The following is a 12,053-nucleotide window of genomic DNA, read 5'->3' as shown; positions in this document are numbered from 1 at the left end:
AGGTCAACATCTGGGTCAAAGCCACAGAGCCCAGGACAATATCTGGGACAGAGCAAGAACGATTATGTCATTTGTCAGAGGGGCCAGATGCAACCAGAGTTGGAGACGTGAGTACTGCTCATGACAAACAGTACTAAGCAGTGCTGTGACACTCTCATCCTACCTGTTCATAATCAGGGTGATTTTGTAATCGGAGGAACACAGCATAGTTCAGTTTATAGTGATTCTTGGATCATTGAGTCTGACAGGCAAATTTCCCCTTAAAGCTTGAGGTTAAGAATATTTTCAAGTGATCATAGTTCATTGGTTTGTTTTAAAGAACAATTACAGTAGGGTGATCGGTACTATGGGACCTATCAAATAAGATTCTAGACTCTATCCTTGCTTCCAAAGACTAGAATGTAGAAAGGAAAAAGTAGTTAACTTTCCATCAGAGACACCTGGCAAATACCACCTCGAATGAGTGATCAAGGAGAACCACACCAGTGATGGCAGATGTCACCTGGTATGTCGTGATAAGAAGAGCACTTCACCTCTGTTATATTCTTCCCATAAATCTATAACCTCAGTCTAAGCATGAGAATAACATTAGCCAGGGACACCTGGGTGGCTCAGCAGTTGGGCAGCTGCCTTCATCTCAGGTCATGATCCCAGGATCTGGGATCGAGTCCCTCATCGGGCTCCCTGCATGGAGCCTGCTTCTCCTTCTGCCTATGTCTCTGCTTCTCTCTCTCTCTCTCTCTCTCTCTCTCTCTGTCTCTTATGAATAAATAAATAAATCTTTAAAAAAAAGAGAATAACATTAGCTAAGCCCAGATTAGAGAACATTCTCTACTGAGCCAGAACTTCTTGAAACTGTCAGGCTCATGAAAAAATAAAGAAAGATTGAGAAACTATCATAGCCTAGAGGCGACCACGAGGAGACAGGACAGCTAAGTGTAACACAGTGCCCCGCATTGGGTCATGTCGCAGTAAGAGGACATTAGTGGAAAAACCGGTGAAATCCAAGTAAAGTCTGGGACTTACTTACTGTAAGTCTGTACCAATGCCAAATGTCCTTGTTTTGACATATGTACCATGGCAACATGAGAGGGTCACAAAGGGGAAAACCGGACAAGGGCTATTTGTGAGCTCTTTGTACTATCTACACAATTTATTTTTTTCTGTAAAACTAAATTTATTCCAAAATTAAAACTTTATTTTTAAAAAAGGAAATAGAAACATTTTAAGACTAAAATAAAAGCATTTGGTAAAATGGAGGGAAGGATGATTAATAGACAAAATACTTTCCTTCTTAGAAAATACCATACTGGGGTGCCTGGGTGCCTCCATCAATTAAGTGTCTGCCTTTGGCTCAGGTCATGATCTCAGGGTCCTGGGATGGAGTCCCTTCTCGGGTTCTCCACTCAGTGGGGAGTCTGCTTTCTCTCTCCACCTGCCCATCCCTCCCCTTCCTTGTGCTCTCTCTTTCTCTCTCAAATAAATAAAAAATCTTTTAAAAAAGAAAATGTCATAGAATAATTTGTTTCGTCCTAGTTGATGGGGTTAGGGTTTTTGATAGTTAACAAAATTCCTAAGGGAATGAAACCAAACTACAAGGATTTATGTAAGGTGCTGCCTTATAACCTCATGCTTCATCTTGGTGCTGATATAGAGGGTTGCACAAGATGAACTAAAAGCATAGGAGGAATCACTAACTCTGGAAGGGTCGCAGAAGACTTCCTGGAGGAAGGGGCATTTTGATTAGAATCTTAAAGGATGTATAGGGGCTATCAAGCTAATGAGAAGGAGTAAGGATAAGAATCTCTATAACTATATTTAATAAATATTTATTGGTTACCTACTAAGTGCCAGCCACTAGGCTAAGCTCTGGGGGTATAGCTTAAACAAAACCAAGAAATGTTCTCTGTCCTCATGGTGTTTTGTTTCCTGTTACCCTCTGCAACCTAGGTAATTACATGGCTGTAATTACGGAGTGGATGTGGATAGTTAGGTATGTGTGTTCTAGAAATATCAGCTACTGGGGCCTGCCCTGTCACCATCCTGGTTTCTAAGGGACACCACTCCATGTTAGGCTTCTGCTGTGCACAGCACCATGTTTTTACCACACTGGTTTGCCAGGTATGTGATCTGTGCAATTACACAGGACACTTGGGGTTTTTTCTGCTGTCATCATCTGGAAATGCTGAGTAATTTTACCTTTGAACTTGCGTTTTGTAAGTGAAGTCTAATGAGATAATGGAGCATGCATGTGAGTGGGAAGAGATATACCAGGTAGCAAGGCTTGCACGTGTGGGCTTGGCCCCACGGGGACGGCGAGCAGTGCACACAGCAAGCAGATGGCCTGGCCACTGTGTGTGCATATGCAGTACACCTGGGGTGGTCTCGGGTAACAGTAGGACCCCGAGGGGGCAGCCAGGGCTGGGACATGAGTTCAGATTGCTGACAGTGAGGGTAGTAGCAACAGCAGAAGCAGCAGTGCTGGCAACAGCTGAGCCTCAGCAGAAAGGAGCCTCTAAATCTGAGATATCAACCTTTACTTGATTGGTCCTTGCATTTATTGAGAGGCTACTGAGTGTTAGTTTCCGTGTTTGATAGGAACTCTAGTTATGCCCCACAAGAGGTAGAAGGAATAACGGGTTTTTTTCCTTTAGTTTTTTTGTCTCAATAAAAAATATTATATAGCAAATTTGGAAGAAATAAAAAAGGGGAAAAAAAAGACTCCATAGACTCAAAACCTCAACAATAACTACTACCATTTCGGTGTGCTTTTTTCTAGACTTAGCTATGCACATTTTTACAGTGTTTAAACAATATATAATATATATTTTAGCAAGTGAATATACCACATTAACTTTCTTTGACATTTATGTGGTTTCCAATTTTTGATAAGACTTTGCTTTACATCTTTGTGTATAATTGTACTTTTTAATAAACTCACTCATTTCAAAAGAGCATGAAGTTCTTCATGAATATCAGATTATTTCCTAACCCAGAATTTCTGTTCTTTGTTGGCTGTGGTTGCTTTAGGCGAGTCATTCACTCATATGTTTGGTTATTTCAGCACTGACTTGTCCCTAGCTTTATAACAATACATTTAATAATTCTGATGAGATGGACAAATCCCTTGGAAGACATGACTACCAAAGCTTCACTCAGGAAGGAATAGATAACAAGAATGGCCCTGTGTCTGTTAAACAAATTGAATTCATAATTGAAAATCTTCCAACAAAGGAAACTCCAGACCCAGATGGCTTCACTCGTGAATTCGAATACCACCTTATTCGAGCAATGAAGAATACCAACTCTGCACAAATTCTTACAGAAACTAGAAGAGGAGGAAACACTTCCCAGTAATTTTATAAGGCCAACATTTCCCCAACACCCAAAGCAGACAAAGACATTTCCCTCCCCTGCGCCCATGAAAAAAAAAAAAAAAGAAAAACTATAGCCCAATATTCCTTATGAATATAAATGCAAACAGCTTCAACAAAATGTTATCAAAGCAAATCCAGCAGAACATACGAAGAATAATTCATAATGCCACATGGGGAAATAACCTGCATGTCTTTCAACTGATGAGTGGATAAACACGCTTAGGTGCATTCGTACGATGGAATACTGCTCAGCAAGCAAAGAAATGAACTACGGATACACGCAACATGGATAAATGTCAAATGCATTACAGTTAGAGAAGGTGCACGCAGAAGCTATATACATTACGTTTCTATTAATATGGCTTTCTGGAAAAGACAAAATTATAGGAACAAAAAACAGATCACTGACTGCCAGTATGAGGACAAAGGGTGACCAAAGAAGGTCAGCACAGGGGAATATCTGGGGTGAGAGAATAGCTCTGTGTCTTGATTATGGTGGTGATTATAGCACCATGTGTTTTTTGTCAAAACTTGGAATTCTCCACGAAAAAGCATACATTTTACTCCATGTAAATAATATCCCGAATAAAAAAAATAAGAAGGCTAATATCTGCTTCCATTTATGACATTCTGGAAAAAGCAAAAAAACAAAAAACAACAACAACAACCATAGGGACAGAGGCACTTGGGTGGCTTTTGTTCAGGTCATGATCCTCAGATCCTAGGATTGAGTTCTGCATCAGGCTGTCTGCAGGGAGCCTGCCTCTCCCTCTGCCTTGCTAGGCCTCAATAATAGTTATAATAATAGCACTTACTTCATAGGAATGTTGAAGAATCAAATGAGATGGTCCATAAAGAGTGTAGCACAATGTCAGACACACAGCAAACATTCCACAAATGGCACCTGTACACTCAAGTCCTATCTGTCCTGACCTATGCAGAACTGTACAGGGAGATGAAGGGTTTTGGGGCGGGCATCTGTGACAGGACAAATAATGGATCCCCAAAGATGTCCATGTCTATGGCCAGAGACCTTGCAAATGTGACAAAGATCTTGACATGGGAATATTATCCTGGAATATCTGGGTGGGCCCAATGTAATCACAAGAGTCTAGAAAAGAAGGAGGCAGGAGAGTCAAAGTAAGAGACAGAGATGTGACAACAGATGCAGACGTTGGACTGATGTGGGGCCATGAGCCAAGAAAAGCAGACAGCCTCTAGTCTCTGGAAAATGTAAGCCAACAGATTCTCCCCTAGAGCCTCCAGAAGAAATGTAGTCCCGCCTACTATTTAGATGTCTGACTTCCAAAACTCTAAGAATACATTTTTGGCTTTTTAAGCCACTAAGTTTGAAGTAATTTGTTATAATAGCGAGAGGAAACAGCATCTCAGGTAAAAGGATCCTGTTTCCCAGATCACTGGGACTGAGGGTGATACACTGAACAAGTTCTTACAATTAGGCCTGGCTAGGGCCATAGAGAATGCAAAGCCCCAGCAAATGAGGAAGCTTAGAGTAAGGTTTCTCCCCATCATGATCTGATCGATCATGGGCAGGCTGCCTCCCTCCTGGCCCATGGAGCCACGGAGTGGAAGCTCAGTGACCTTGCCTCCGTACTAGAGGATGAGTCTCTCACCCCGCACTATGAAACTACTTACTGCCTAGGGGGTGGCCCCTGAACAGAGTTCCTGGCTGGGTAGATGCCTGACCTCTCCTGCTCTCTCAAAGTCCATCCTGGAAACTTTGCCCTGTCTGTCGTCATAGGACCAATCTGGAATTGGAGATGATCCAGATTCTGCTTTCTTTGAGGGAGCTTTGGGGTGCTTTCTTTTGATGTCCACTAGAGGGTACTGTGTACATGTATATAGAAGACTCTGAACACAAATTTGGGCATCCTCTCCTGCAAACACTCTAGTAGAGAAACATGGACAAAGACATCCCCACACATGTCCCTACAGTCACACCAATGGACACATATAAACCCACAAATCATCACACACATAGCACTCACTCACACAGAGGGATAGATGTGTATATATACACCAGCACATGTGCATGAAAATATATACTCATGAACACAGTTACATGGCCATAAAACACAGAGACACACAATGTACGTGACCACATATATTCAGAATCATACGGATTCTTCTATGCATACACACACACACACACACACACACACAGGATCAATCTGGACATCCATGTAGCCAATTTTATATTGGCAGACGACACACAGTCATGTATACAGCATCATAAATACATATTCAGACACACAGACGTAAGCATGATCACAGACAGGCACACACATTTAAATACCAACACATATGCACATACATGCACACCTAGTCTGGGCCTTTGTTATCTTACTTTTGTGGAAAATTAAGTCCCCAGAGGGATGATTACCGTTGTGATGTTTTCTAAGGAAAACAGTGAAAATGCCAACTTCACGATCCCAATGGAACTGTTTTATTCGTTAAATGTTAATGAAAGGCAGTTCAGATAACAATCAGTTTTTACACCGAGACACCCTAAAACAGACACTGGTTAAAAAAATACTAGAGAAATTTCAATAGAAAAATCAGGATAAACCAAAATATCATGTTAAGGTAAATAAGTCCAAACAAGTCCTTCCTTCTCAGAGCAATAAAGAAGCATGGAGCCTTTGCAAATGATTATCAGATGGCCAGGCCTGGAAATTTGCCTTCCATAAAACAAAGGCATTAAAATAAAGGAAAAGATAAAAGAAGGAGAAAGGGGGGGAAAGCCTATAAAAGGAGCTGATTTGCTAACAACGTTGTATAGCTCAGAGAAGTCAGCTGTCAGAAATGCACACCACTCTGGCAGCCAAGCCCTGGCACAAAACAGGTGAATGCTCTCTGGGCAATGGGCAGAGGATCAAGCGGAGGCGTGAATGGCTTTGCACAGACATACACTGTCCATCTCTGTGTCTCTTTCCACAGAAGCCTTGTAGGCAGGGGAGACAGACTCAGCTTCCAGGTCAGGACACCCAGGCCAAGTCCTCTTCTGCTGTCCCCTTGTTGTATGATACTGGCAGGTCCAGCCCATCCCTTAGCCTCAGCCTCCCTAGGTGCACAGTGAAGAAACTGGCTTCTCTGATCTCTGCAGGTCCTTCCTCTTCGGACACCTTACCATTGCAAGTCCCCAGTGCTATCTTTCTGAGACCCCTAATCTTTCTGATTCCCTCGGCCAGAATCTTTGCAAGTAGCTTGATTTGTGCATTTAACAAAGTGCCCGTTCCAGCCCATCAGTGCGATCCCAGTGAACAATAGCTCAGGAATAGATAAAAGGCATTCATCAGGCAGCCAGGCCCAATTATCATGTCACACTGAATGAATGTATTTTAAAATCTTTTCTGACAAGAAAATGTTCCAAGTAGATACCTTCAAATTAGCTGGAAAATCCAGAAAATTCGCTATTAGACCTTCTTTGAAGAGTCTTTATTCCCCCCTACTGTTCCAGAGGAATTCCTTGGATATTATTAATTCCCTCTAAGAGTATGACCTTGTGCCCCCTGCTGGGACTGGAACACTTTGTCTGCCTGACTTCCCTAGAGCCACGGCAGAGATGATACACACCACAGCCCTAACAGGGGATCACCTGTCCATCAATTTCAAGTGTCAGATGGGCTCTCTGGTAGAAATTCAGTTACATTCAATTCCACCAACATTTACAGAGCATTTTTTTTTTTTTCTGTGTCTGTGAGCCCCGTGGTAAGAGCTGAGTTCCATCCAGCTCTTGTCCTTGCAGGGACACTCCACGAACAGAGATGTGCTTATAAACAGACACATGTCAGGGGGAGGTCGTGTGGCACAGTGGAAAGCCAGACAGACTACACTTTGAGGCTTGATTCGGCTACTGGCTGTGTGACCTTGGGCAGGTGACCTTATCTCTCTGAGCTTTGCTTTCCTTACCTCGAAAAATGGGAGAAATGATACCTAACTCCTGTCAGGCTGTTGCTCCATGTCATGGGACATAGACTGTCCCTCCCTCTGACCTAACTATGGTCAAGACCCGGTGTTCCAATGTCATCTCTACCTCCCAGGGTCGAGGGGTCCCCTGACCCCCTCTCCATTCACACACAGCAGTATTCCTGCTGCTTTATTTTCCATTTCATGTTGCAGATGGCTCCATTTGGCTGTGGTCTGGGAGAAGAGATTGCTCTAGCCTAATGAGAAATTGCATCAAATGCAGCAATACCTGGAACTTATGGCTCTGATGTGGAGCTCTGGAAAGGCAAAAACAGCATTTGGAGGAGAAGAGATTGCTTCAGGGAATTCACTTCCAAATGAATATAGAACAACCTGCTTTGGTTTCTTCATATCACAGGTTTGTGCAGGAGCAGACTGCTAATGAGGAGAGATTTTTTTTTTGACCCTCAAAATTTCAGGACTAGAGGGGACTCAAGATGACCTACTTCTTATTTTATAAGTGAGGAAACTGAGGCCTAGAGATGGGAAGGCACTTTCCCAAAAGCACACAGTGAACCTGCAGCAAAATTAGGCCTGGATCCCAGAGGCCCTGAGCCCTCCCCCTCTATTCCCCCTTTCATTTGTGTCACAGACCACCACCCAGGGGACTGGAGATGGGCATCTCTCTCTAGCTTCCCTTCCCTGCTTCTAGAGCCCCTGGCCCGGGACCCCCCTGGCTCTGCCCTGTCTTGACCCTACAGGCCCTTCCTGTTCTCAGCTGGGGTCATCCATGTCTCCTGAGGGTGTTAGATCCTGCCTCCAGCAGCTCTGTGGACCTCCCGACTGTGGGAAGAGTTCAGCCACCATTCCCGCAGTAAGATGACACCCAACGAATATGAGTAAGGCCTGGTGGGGTGAGAAGACACACTGGGGAAGGCTATACAGGTGACAGCTTTTGTCCAGGGGAAGAGAACTCATTTGCCACCAGGTATCTGGGAACTTCTACCGGGCTTAATTTACTTCACAGTCTACAAAACACGTCCACATCCATGAATGGATGGGCTCATCCATCCCATTTTATAGACGAGGCTCTGAGAGTGTGAGAGTGTCACCTAAGGGCCCCAATGTCAGAACCATGGAGTTGAAATTTGACCAAGTAAGCCTTCCAGGGAAGAGAGGAGCTTGACATTAACAAAGGGGTCATTTGCATTTATTTTCGCATTCACCCTGGTCAGAGGGTTGATGCAGGGGCTGTGCCTGGGGAAGAGCAAGACACCTACCTGCATTCTCGGTAGTTACTTAACTGGTAGCATGTTGCCTGGTACTTTTCCCCAACACCTCTTGTTCATTTTACTTTGACCAGAGATATGCAGAAGAAACACTCAAACACGCTGCCTCCAGGACTTCCTCAATACCCAGGGAAGTGGAGAATGCTCTAAGAGGGGATGCCCAGCTTCTCCTCCAGCAGGAAGGAAGAGGAAACAAAGGACAGGCAGCAAGGGCATGCCAGCCAGAGGGGGCACCTTGGAAAAGGCCTGGAGGAAAGAAGGCATGTGTTCAGGAATAAGAGCTTTGATCTGGGTTCAGCATGGAAAGTGCGAGTGCCCGAGGGGGAGAGATGAGGTTGGCACAGGGGATTGTAGTGAGTGGTCTTGACCATGAGGATGAGGGATGTAATAATATCTAAGAGATGGGGAGCAGAAGGATTAAGAAATGTTCTGATCTGTAGGTGAGCTGATGGTTGGATGGACAAGGGCAGAGATGAGATGAAATCCATCCACCAAACAACCACTCAGTGGGCAAGTCCGGACCAGGTCTGGTGCCAGGGTCTGCCTGCCCTGCAGAGATGGGATGCCTTAAGGAAGACACCCACACCCACAGCTCTGGGCCAGGCTCAGGCTGCCTGCCTTTGGATGTCTCTACCTCAGACTGTATCTTCTGAGGCAACACCTTCATAAGGCAGCCTCAGAGGCCCACAGCTGCCAGATTTCTCCTTATCTGTCTTGTAAACACAGATGTTTTACTACCTTGTCAAAGGACCGCTCTTACAGCTTGCCTTGGGGAAAACAGAAATTTCAACCCCTTCAGCCTCCTGAAAAAGTGCCATTGTGAGGTCTCTGGCTCGCATGCAAAATTGTGCAAATCTCTCCTTTGAAAGCAGTGGAGGGCCCCCCTCGGGGCCTCCCCTCCTTCCTGTGGTAAAGGCCCATCTGGGAGCTGGCGTGGAAAGCCTCCTCCTTTTGTTTTCTGGTCCATCTCCCCACTAGCTTGACCCCCCCAAGGGTGAGGACCACCACGGCTCACCAGTTCACCCACAGGGGAGTGCCCTGCACCAACCTACCAGTGGGTGTGGCGGCTCAAGGAATGTTTGTGGAATGAATGAATGAATGAATGAATGAATGAGTAAATAAGTGAGGGGGCCCCCTTGACCTGTCTTCCTGGGATTTCCAAGTGGTCTGAGAAACACAACCCGGAGGCTGTAGTCTTCTGCTTTCGGCAAACCCTTGACTCCACTAGAGCAAGAATTTGCTGGTGGCTCCAGGGTTTACAGCTCATCTCTTTGCCACCAGGCTCAGGGGTGGACAGGGATTTCCCATTCATCACTTCAGATCAGAAGACAGAAAGGGCTGAGAGTCACTCCCAGAGGACACACATTTCTCAAGGACAATTGAGTCACTTGATTCACATGACAGCTGTTGTCTGGTTAAATGCCCACCTCCTATCACATTCCAGATAATGATCCAGAAGACCCAGTTCCTGGGACTGACGATGAATGACTGCCAAGGTCAGAGGGTAACTTCCACTTGGCTTCTTCATGGCCGCCTCGGAAAGGCAGTGGGGGTGTGGGAGAGAGAGAATTAGATATTGTGCCAGATGGACTTGAGTCTCTCCAGCCCCACCACTCGGTAGCTCTGTGATATAGACAGGTTCCTTGACACCCCTGTGCCTCAGCTTCCTTTTATGTAAGAGGGGAGAAATAATACCTGGGATCTTGGGGACTATTGTTGGCGCAGTTGGCAAGACATGCTCAGGGTAGTTGGTTCCTCTCCTGGGTTCCAGCTTTGCCTCCAGCTTCTGAGCCACTTCAGCTGGGTCTCCCACTCATCACCTGTAGAAGAGGAGTCTGGTGAGGGTTAAATGAAATACTTTACAGGCTTCTAAACTGAGAATGGGTAGGTACTGCAACAGGACTAGTATTCTATTTTTTCAAATTGCTCAAACCAGATGCTCTGCCAAATGTGAAGCACATCAGCCTCAGGACTACGGTTCGAGCTCAGCCTATGGGTCACATCACCTCTCTGAGCAGGTCAATGGCTAGAGCTTAGGGTGTGTGACAGTAATGGAAATCTGGGGTGGTGATGATCAGGGGTGTGGTACAGGAGCTGCTGCCAGGAAAATGATGAACGAATGACTGATTTCAGGCTTTATCCAGGAGGTGATGGGAAGCACATAAGGTCTTTAAGCAGGAATAAGGCAGGATCAGATCTATAAATTAGAAAGAACATTCTGATGGCCTGTGTGGTTTGGGGAGAGTGAACTTGGAGCAGGGAAACTTGCTAGGCCTCAGCTAGCAATGCACATTGGTCCCGAGACCCAAGTGAGGGATGGCCAGGCTAGCACAAGGACTGTTTGACTCCAAGGTCTAGGTCCATGGCCACAGCACTTTGATGCCTCACTCATTAATTAGAAATATGAGGAAAGACCTCTTGCTAAGAGCAAGGCTGAAGGTAAGAGCATTAACCTTTTAGAGGAGGGGTTAAACATCATAAGCAGGAGGCAAGAAGTGGTTGAACACAGCTTTACCCCTGAGCCTCTCAAATGGCCAATCTTCGGCTTGGTAACGATTTCTCTGAAATCATTAAACAGGTGAGAGGGAAAAAATGAGTCCTATGAACAGATTTGTACTTTGCTATACTTGAGTGCATGTTTTTACAGAGGCCTTTCTTTTTAAGGCCACTTTCTTCCATTTAAGAGGGACAATTATCCAGGTAATGGAGTGGTACTTGCCCGCATGAAAATCCTGCAGCCCCTGTTGTCCGTCGAGTCTCAGAGTCTCAGCCTGGGATGCTTTGGGTAAGGGAGCAGCAGGATGACGTCCATGGAGGCCAAGATTGACCCCAGCCTCACTCTGTCAATATATTCCCCCTGGCATCCTCAGCCTTGGCGCTACAATGACTGGAGTCGATATCTGCTGTAATGTGTTTTGGTCTCATTAACATGGACTGGATTAAGCAGCCGCATGGGCTTTTCAATTAGGAAGACAAGTTTCTGACAGTGTTTACAAAGGGATTAGATCCCTGCTTAGCATGTGGCAATCCTTGCTTCTCTTTCCTTCTTCTTCCTTCCTTCCTTCCTTCCTTCCTTCCTTCCTTCCTTCCTTCCTTCCTTCCTTCCTTCCTTCCTTCCTTCCTTTTCTCCCTTGCTCATTCCCTCCCTCCCTCCTCCTCCTGCTTTCTCTCCCCATTTCTTTCCCTGTGTTCCATGAACAAATGGGTTTGCTCTGTTTTTCTTTTGGGGATATTTAGCCAGATATGCTGGTAAGAGTGGGCGAAGTATGATTAGGATCATTTAACCATCCTAGGTGACATCTCATCCAGCTGCCCTCCCACAATTGGTTCTACTCCTGCCTTTGTTTACACACCTCCCACCCCTGGGAGCTCACTACCTCAGGAGCCAGCCCATGTCACTGTTAGAAGGTTTTGACCACAGAAAAATCTTCCCAGATCTGAGCTGTCAGCAGCCCCA

The sequence above is a fragment of the Canis lupus genome, chromosome 11, assembly GCF_011100685.1.
Source record: "Canis lupus familiaris isolate Mischka breed German Shepherd chromosome 11, alternate assembly UU_Cfam_GSD_1.0, whole genome shotgun sequence".
Classification (NCBI taxonomy): Eukaryota; Metazoa; Chordata; class Mammalia; order Carnivora; family Canidae; genus Canis; species Canis lupus.
Note: the sequence above shows the minus strand (reverse complement) of the source record.